A 10,146-nucleotide genomic window follows, 5' to 3' on the forward strand; every position below is an offset into this window, starting at 1 on the left:
GCATGAGATAATCAGCAGCATGAGATAATCAGCAGCATGAGATAATCTGCAGCATGAGATAATGATAATGCAGTGTTTTTTTTTCCTTAATGTGATTATCCTGTCTCATTACTAGATTTCTAAGTAATGCATGATACTTCACATAACTCATATTACTCAATAATCTTTTGACAAATAGAAATTCTGAATCTCTGACATGAAAGATAGTGGGTGACACACAACACGTTAAGGTTTGCGATGAATTAAGGCATTTTTAAATCATAACAAAGGATTTTAGTAGGTGGTCATTAATGTAATTTTGTTTAAAAAATGTTACATAAAACACAACAGTTAAGTGAACACATCGAATTATTTTAATATATTAAATGTAAACTTGTTGTATATTGCTTTTTTCACATAAAAAGTATAATTTGGGGAAAATTGAGTGGAAAGTTTTGATAGAAGTGTTTCCTCTAAACATATTTAAATGTTTTCATAGAAATTACACAACATTGTTAATGTGTAATAGTTTACCAGTGAGTGTTCATACATCATATCTTATTTTCCAGGAGAGAAAATGTGTACAACTTCTTTCTTTTTCACTTTTTTTGCTTCTTTATTTTTCTATGCTTCCTCAAAATAAACATTTTCACAACACGGAAAAGACTCATTTTGTTAGTAATGTATCTATAGTTTAATTGTATACATATTTAAATTTACATATTAAATAGACGAGTGCGTTTGACAAAGTTTTATGTATGATAAGTCTTTGGTTTGTTGAAGATGTCATCAAAGGCAACTGAAGCGCACAACTTCATGCCACAGTGCGGTGCCGGGAAACAATGGATGATGTTCAGTGGAGAAAAAGTGACTGATTGCTTAATTTTTTTCATCAGAGAGCAACACAGCAGCAGAAGAGAGCTGTCATCTTTCCTCTGCTGACAGGATATATATAGCAGGTAGGTTCTCTTAAAAGTCAAGATGAAACCATTTGCTTTGTTTGCAGAGCATCGCTGCAGCGCAGCTTTGAAACCTGAAGCCGGGAAAAGAAGCTCCTTCATGTCTCCCTCAGTGAGTTGGAGAATAACGAACAAAGATTGTTCCTCTCAAATAGCTAACCTAATATTTGACAGATTGTTGTATCCTCAGGCAAATAAAAAAAAAATCTGGATTTACAGGAAAAATTACCTCACTGTGTTTTTATCCTATAATTCTATTATTTATACACTTTTGTCTGACCAAGGTCCAAAAACAAAACAGTTATCTTAATTGTATTACTGTTTCTCTCAACATAAAATGAATCAGTGCCCTTCTTTAATTTCCATCCATCCATCCATCTTTACCTGCTTCTTCATTTACGGGTCACAGGGGTCACTGGTGCCCATACTCAGCTGCCACTGTGCAAGAGGCAGGGGACACCCTGAACACGTCTCCAGTCCATCACAGGGACACATAAAGACAAATGAGACAAACAACCCCAACAAAGTTAAATCAGGTCCTCTGGACAGTTTCTTTTTGTTGAAAGGTTTCATCCAAAAGACTTAATCAGTCCAAGGAACCACAACAAAGTTATACATAGCACCTTCACATAGTGGGTCAATGTGCTCAGATGGTTTCTGGAGTCCTGCCTCTCCCCTGCCAACTCATTTGAGGCAGCCATGGCCAAAGTGGTTCACAACATCCTGATTCAAGCTTAGTAATCTAGTTTGAAAAATCCAACAAAGTAAAGTCAGGTCCTCTGGACGATTTATTTTTTTTTAAACATTTCGTCTTTCATCAAAAAGTCAAACAACAATTCACTCTCTCACTCACACCTAGGGACAATTTAGAGTTACCAATCAGCCTAACATGCATGTTTTTGGTCTGTGGGAGGAAACCAGAGTACTCGGAGAAAACCCACACATGCACGGTGAGAACATGCAAACTCCACCCAGAAAAAAGCAATCTTCTTGCTGAGAGGCGGCAGCTTTACCAACTGAGACACTGTGCCACTCTCTTTTTTAATTTATCTCTATCCATCCATCCATTATCTTTTACCCGCTTCTTCCATTTTGGGTCACGGGGGTCGCTGGTCCCCATGTCCAGCAATCACTGTGCAAGGGGCAGGGTACACCATGGACAGGTCGCAAGTCCATCACAAGGACACATACAGACAAACGAGACAAACAACCATTCACTCTCTCACTCACACCTAGGGACAATTTTAGAATTACCAATCAGCCTAACGTGCATGTTTTTGATCTGTGGGAGGAACCCGGAGTACCCGGAGAAAACCCATGCATGCACTGAGAGAACATGCAAACTCCACCCAGAAAGGCCCCTGGAACGAGATTTGAACCAGGGACCTGCTCGCTGAGAGGCAGCAGCTCTACCAGTTGCGCCACCATGCTGCCCTAATTTATCTCTAGTAAATGATAAAATAAAAGGAAATAAACTAGCCTGTATAACTTGTTTTGTGGGGCTCTAACAGACTAAATAAAGGTGTAAATAAAGCAAAGGGTGTGATTTAAATATGAAATGAAGAACTGTTTGTCATATGCCGCTTAAGATTCGTTGACTAAATCCCTCGCCCCGTCAGTTTACCTGGTTGAGAGGCTCAACATACTCCAGTTCTCCGAGGAGTTAATCTCACTAAGTAATCTTTATGATGCAAGAACACGGAGGGGGAAAGTTCTGGCTTTGGCATGCAGAAATGCGTGACATAAAACACAAAATATTGTATGCATGCATCTATTAATCCTTTCCAGTGAGTAATCTCAGAGTGTTTATGCACCAGGCTCGTCTCTTTCTTCTGCTGAAGGGACTGAGGATGAGGTGCCCCACTTGCAGGTAAGCCTCATTCCCATGCGTCGGCCATAGTCGCTAATCCCAGTACCAGGTATGAATAAGATGTACTGAGGAAAGACAAACAATATTTGAATGTTGACAAGTGTTTGTGTCAGTTTGGGTGTGTGACTTGCATGCTGTCAGAACGTTAAAACCATTGCTAGATGATCTATTTAAAGTCCAAATAAAAATTCATCATGTCTCCCTATCCCATATATATATATTTGGCACACATTTAGATTTAAAATAAATCACATGAAATTTGCATATAATTACAGTAGTTCCTCGTTTATCACGGGGGATCTGTATCTTGAAGCCCCATGATCCCATGACAAGTGAAAAACAGCGAAGTAGAATAGTAGTACAAGTATGTATAGTTCTAGTGTCGACAAAGTGGCATCATTCCCAAGAGCCTGGAACTACAATCTTTGGTCAGTGGGCACCGGATAAGCAAGATCCTTCAGAAAGCACAGACCCAGCTGCTGAATGAACGGGTGAGACAGACCAATTTTACTATTGAGGCCTTGAAGGCCAAAGAAGAGCACATTAAACAACAACTAACAACGTGCCTAGATCAGACCACACTTCAGTAAGTGTTGGACTGTACAGATCAGGCACGCTTAGCACAGCATGTCAAGGCCAAGACTTGACAACAAAACAAATTTAACTTACTAATAATTCATCAACACCGTCACAATTCCAATGACAACACGTTCAGTGTAGGACAACACTCCAGTAGTCAATTACATGCCAGGGAGACAGAAAAGTGGGTGAAGAATTTATCTGACAGACAGCTCACCCAGCCGGAGACAGAGATTCTTGCCAGGGGACTGAACTTTGCGGTTGCACCAAGTAAAATTCCTCTGGTGGAGATGATCACAGCCACAGAATCAGCCATCCGCAACAACAGAATGAAAGAGGGTGAAGCAGAACAACTCAGAATCAAAGTTTCATCCTGCCTCAGCAATGCCAAACCACCACCTTCCAACATCAGTAGAGAGGAGAGGGATGCACTCACCACTCTTAGCAAGGACAAAAACATCATCATTCTCCCAGCAGACAAAGGAAGGTGCACAGTGATTTTGAACCAGAAAGACTATCATGAGAAAGTTGTGACACTCTTTAGTGACTTAACCACTTACGAACCTCTGAAAAGAGATCCAGGAAGTGGTTACAAGAAGAAGTTGATAGGTTGCCTGAAAATTTTGGAACAGGACAAAGCTATTGACAGTATTCTGTACCACAGACTGTACCCAGGGGAGGCCACACCTAGTCTGTATGGTTTACCTAAAATCCACAAACAAGGTGTACCTTTAAGACCAATTGTTACCATGATTAACTCTGTCACTTACAATGTTTTCAAATATTTGGCATCTGCACTCATCCCTTTAGTTGGCAGCTCAAAACACTACATACAGAACACCATGGACTTTGTGGATAAGGTGAGGGATGCTATCATGGAGACTGATGAAACAATGGTCTCTTTTGATGTCACATCACTCTTTACGTGCATTCCTGTTGATTATGCAGTAGAGGTGGTCAGTTTAAGATTAAAATCAGACACCACTCTGAGCAGTAGGACCACACTTTCCACAGAACAACTGTGTCAACTCTTGAAACTGTGCCTGCAGTCAACCTACTTCACATATAGGGAGCAATATTATAGGCAGAAACATGGGTGTGCTATGGGGTCTCCAGTTTCTCCTATTGTTGCCAACCTGTACATGGAGGAGGTAGAAAAGAGAGCCTTGATGTCTTTTTCAGGGACACCACCAAGTCATTGGTTCAGGTATGTTGACGGCACCTGGGTTTAAATTAAATCTCAGGAAGTCCAACATTTTACTGACCACATCAACTCTGTGGATAAATACATCAAGTTTACACGAGAAGATATAAAAAATGGCAAGTTGGCTTTCTTGGACTGTGAGGTCTCAGTCTCTGATAGAGGACATTTGCAAACTGAGGTGTACCGCAAACCCACCCACACAGACCAGTTTTTGAAGTTTGACTCCCATCACCTTTTTGAGCCCAAGTTAGGGGTCATCATGACTCTGTACCACAGAGCAGACAGCATCCCCACTAACTCAGGAGCCAGGCAGAAGGAGAAATCCTACACAAGACAGGCTCTAGAGCAACGTGGATATCCTAACTGGGCCTTCCTGAAAGCAGAGAAGAAACCCAAACAGGACTCCAGCCAGCCAACAGGTGAAAAGGAGGAACCCAGACCAGTGGTCATTCCGTATGTTGAGGGAGTATCAGAAAAACTGAGATGTTTATTTTCTAAACACAACGTCCCAGTGGCTTTTAAACCCCAAAATACATTACAGCAAAGACTGGTTCATCCCAAAGATCCATCCCCCGGCACAAACAGAGTAATGTTGTGAATGCTGTTCAGTGTCAGGAGGGCTGTGATCAGTCTTACATCGGGGAAACTAAACAGCCACTGGCCAAAAGGATGGCCCAGCACAGAAGAGCAACACCATCAGGCCAGGACTCTGCGGTCTACACTCATCTCCAGGCCAGCGGTCACTCGTTCAGTGATGAAGATGTTCACATCCTGGATAGAGAGGAACGATGGTTTGAGAGAGGAGTAAAGGAGGCCATCTTTGTGAAAAGAAATAGTCCATAATTAAACAGGGGTGGATGCCTCCGCGTTCAACTGTCCCCCTCTTACAATGCTAGTTGCTAGTATCACTCAGCCCCATGAATAGTAAACAGCCATCAGTGTGCTAACGGATGGGAGACTGCAACGAAGCCAAGATTCAACTTGTCTGCTGGATTCCTTAGATAGAGAACTTTTTCTAATTGGCTTTTATGTACGTGAATGTTTCTGTAATGTGACCTGAGACAACTTTGTTGTGATTTGGTGCTATATAAATAAACTGAATTGAACTGAATTGAATTAATGATCCATCGTTAGGCAGATGGCCCTTCTTGATCATGTGAGCAGCTAGTTTTGGTTGTCAGCAGTAAACTGGTTGATCCGCTCTGAGAAGGTGCTATTTATAAGACTGAGCTGAATACAGCACCTCAGACTGAGGAAGTCTTTCGGATGAAAGACGAAACGTTTCTACATTTTTTGTTGTTGTTTTGCTTTTTTTTTTTTTGTTGAATGTCCAGAGGACCAAATTTAACTTTTTGAAATATGTATAGTTTATTTTAGTATTTTATATATATATATGTATATATACATACTGTATATATAAAAAGGCATTTTAAACCCTTCCCACTCTCTTGCAATATTCTAAACAATGTTTCGAAACTCTAAACGCTCTAAAAGAGCACATCATGCCATGATTTCAGCTCTCTGCCTCATCTGCTCTCTGCCACCTGCCAAAGCTCGGCCACGCCCACTTTTTTGCTGCAGAACAATGATCAGCTCCAGGAGGAAGCTTCTCCCGCAGCTGTGGGCTGCACACAGGTGCTAAATCGTTTTAAACAATTTATTTTAAATTAAAAAATCCATGCCGATCGTGTAGCTCATCCATCAATCAGCCAATTGTGTGTCATGTCTAATCTTACTTTGAAAAACAACGATAGAGCGAATCCATGCAAAACGAACCACAAAGTAGCGAGGGACTACTGTACATATATACTGTGTAATTTACTAGATTTTATCAGGCCAAGGCGTCACCTGTAAAATGTATTTGTATTTGTTGTTGAAAGTTCAACATTTTTCCTTGTTTAAAAAATATATATTTTCTCACAAGTTGTAGTAATTTTACTTGCTCAGCTGCTGCACTTGATACAGTTTATCTAGTAGATGGATGACTGATTGTCCATTTAGGTTTTGTAGTAACAGGAGGAATAGCCATAAAATGCAAATCACTGTTTTCATGCTGCTGAATGTGAACTGTGTGGGTTTATGACACCAGGCTTGACTTTCAAAGTAAAGCCTTTTCAGTAGGAGGATTTTATAGAGAAAAACAAGGAAAGTAGTATAACGTTTCTCAAAGTCCCATTAGACTGTGTTGGACTGCCTGGAACATTGTTTGCCTGACAAATTGCTGAATCACGAGAAGAAGAAAAAAATCCAGTTTGTGCATTTTTTTTTTTCATTCATTTTTACAAACCCTTTTTATTTTGTATGGGGTCTTTTGAGAACTGGAGTCCTTCTCAGCTGTCATTAGAGGCCTGGTACCAGTCCATCCCAGGGCACTGCACGTGACACAAGAAACATGTCCATGTACGCTAACACCTAGGGTCAATTTAAATTCACAAAAACATGCATGCTTTTGAAATGTGGGAGGAAGCAGAAGTACCTGGAGAAAACCCACACAGGCACAGGGAACACATGCGAACTCCACACAGCAAGGCCTGCAAAGCCGAGATAAGAACTGGAGACATTTGTACAAAGTGCATCCTTTTTGTTTCTGCTTCAGTTTGTTTAAAAAGGTTCAAGCGTTCTGTTTCCAGAAGGAGAGCAGATATTAATGATCTGGGTGATGTTTTTCATGTCATGGTATTTGCTTTATTTATTGCTTGTGAATTGTTTTTGAATTGTTTACTTTTTACTTCCGATTTAGCTTAAAAGATGTTTTGTAATTAAATATTTTTTATGGAGCCGAACCCACATACTCAACTTTGATGCTCAATTCAGAAATGAATTTTCTAGCAAATGTGGCACAATTAAAAGGGAATTAGACTTTTCAATAGAAGACTGAATGCCAAGAAGCACTGTTACAATATGTATGTATAGTTTATAAATACTATATACCGGTTTGTTAATTATTATGTCTTACAAAGAGACAATATTTTGCCTCATCTGTATTTTGCTATCTCCAGTTTAACAAGAAATTGCTTCCAAGAAGTCATTTTCATTTTCTAAGCTTTAGATCTTGATCAGTATTCTCTGTACTTTCCTGTAATGCAGAGGTGTCAAACCCACTTACAAAAGGGGGCCAAAGTTAAAACTTTTCAGACTAAGGGCCAGTTTCAGATCTACATTAACTCAAGTTACACACAACAAATTTTCTTGGTTGCAGGTTCCTCAACAAGAGTTTGATTGGTCTCATTTGTTGTCTCATTCTCTGTTGCACTTTTTACATCATATTCAAAGATAACTGAATAAAAATAAGTGATAAAAGTATTTTACATTTAAAATAACATCTTGGGGGCCAGATAAGATGTTAACAAGGGCCATATTTGGTCCCCGGGCCTTGAGTTTGACACTTATGCTGTAAAGTATTTATTTGGACTGATTATTATCTAGTTTTATGTTCAGTCCTGGTACCGTACAGTGAAAGCATGTTTTGCATGTGCCTAGAAAAATTAAGAAAGTGAACAAGTGGAGGACAAAAGAAAAGTCAGCCTAAAAAAACCCCTATATCCAGAATCCAAAAAAGTTCAATCTGGTCCTCTGGACATTAAAAAAAAACAAAAAACAAAACAAAGCAAAAAAATATAGAAACATTTCGTCTCTCATCCGAGAGACTTCCTCAGTCTGAGATGCTGTTTTCAGCTCAGTCTCTTAAATAGCACCTTCTCAGAGTGGATCAACCAGTTTTGCTGCTGACAACCAAAACCAGCTGATCACATGCTCAAGAAGGACCATCAGCCTAACAATGGATCATTAGCACACCGATGGCTGTTTACTGTTCACAGAGGGCTGAGTGATACTAGCAATCACAGCATTGTAAGAGGGGGACAGTTGAACCCGGAGGCTCCACCCCTGTTTAATGATGGACGGTTTCTTTTCACAAAGATGGCCTCCTTTACTCCTCTCTCAAACCATCGTTCCTCTCTGTCCAGGATGTGAACATCTTCATCCCTGAAAGAGTGACCGCTGGCCTGGAGATGAGTGTAGACCGCAGAATCCTGGCCTGATGATGTTGATCTTCTGTGCTGGGCCATCCTTTTGGCCAGTGGCTGTTTAGTTTCCCCGATGTAAGACTGATCACAGCCCTCCTGACACTGAACAGCATACACAACATTGCTCTGTTTGTGCCGGGGGACTGGATCTTTGGGATGAACCAGTCTTTGCCGTAATGTATTTTGGGGTTTAAAAGCCACTGGGACGTTATGTTTAGAAAATAAACGTCTCAGTTTCTCTGATACTCCCTCAACATATGGAATGACCACTGGTCTGGGTCTGGGTTCCTCCTTTTCACCTGTTGGCTGAGTGGAGTCCTGTTTGGGTTTCTTCTCTGCTTTTAGGAAGGCCCAGTTAGGATATCCACATTGCTCTAGAGCAGGGGTGGGCAATTATTTTTTCCATGGGGCCACATGAGAAACAACAAATATTGTGGAGGGCTGGCACAAATGACTTTTTCATTCAACCTTTATTTAGACAGGTAAATCCCATTGAGCCTCGAGGACTCATTTACAAGAGATACCTGATTTCAACTTAACTCAATACTGCATAATATTAATAGTATTTCATCATTAAAAGCAGTACATAGCACTGTTTTAACAAGCTGGTAAGAGTATTTGTTATGATTAAGCAACGGAAAAGCGAGGTTTCCTTACAAAAATGTCATTTATTCAATTAAATTTCCCAGTACAATGGTAAACTGTTAACATTTTTACCATTTGTGACGTTATATTAGTGATCATTTTCAGTCACATTCACCCCAAAACTCATTTTGAGTTTTATATACTGCTGGAAAAAGTTCTTAGCTTTCTAAATATATCACAATATTGTCTTTGTACTGTGATTTCGAGTCCCGGTACTGTGCGTGCCTACATTTGTAGTCTAAACATCTCATTTGGTGTTTATCAGTTCTTTTTTCTTGTTTAGTGAGAGAAGTCTAGTCTCTGTTGGGCTTTAAGGGAAATGTTAAAGTCAGGTTGAAGGTCTGAGGTGGAGATGTGAAGCAAAGCTGACATCATCAGTGAGAGAGGATCTATATCTGGATTTGGTTAACTTCATTTGTTTACATATGTATTTTGTAATTCCCCTTACGGGGGCCGGTGCGAGTCAACCAAAGGGCCGCATGTGGCCCTGGGGCCGTACAATGCCCAGGTATGCTCTAGAGCCTGTTTTGTGTAGGATTTCTCCTTCTGCCTGGCTCCCGAGCTAGTGGGGATGCTGTCTGCTCTGTGATACAGAGTCCTGATGACTCCTAACTTGTGCTCCAAAGGGTGATGGGAGTCAAACTGCAAATACTGGTCTGTGTGGGTGGGTTTGCGGTACACCTCAGTTTGCAAATGTCCTCTATCAGAGACTGAGACCTCACAGTGCAAGAAAGCCAACTTGCCATTTTTTTCATCTTCTCGTTTGAACTTGATGTATTTATCCACATATTTGATGTGGCCAGTAAAAGACGAAGAGAAGGTGCTATTTAAAAGACTTAGCTGAATACAGCACCTCAGACTGAGGAAGTCTCTCGGATGAGAGAC

The sequence above is a fragment of the Nematolebias whitei genome, chromosome 3 (assembly GCF_014905685.2).
Source record: "Nematolebias whitei isolate Nwh7 chromosome 3, NemWhi1, whole genome shotgun sequence".
Classification (NCBI taxonomy): domain Eukaryota; kingdom Metazoa; phylum Chordata; class Actinopteri; order Cyprinodontiformes; family Rivulidae; genus Nematolebias; species Nematolebias whitei.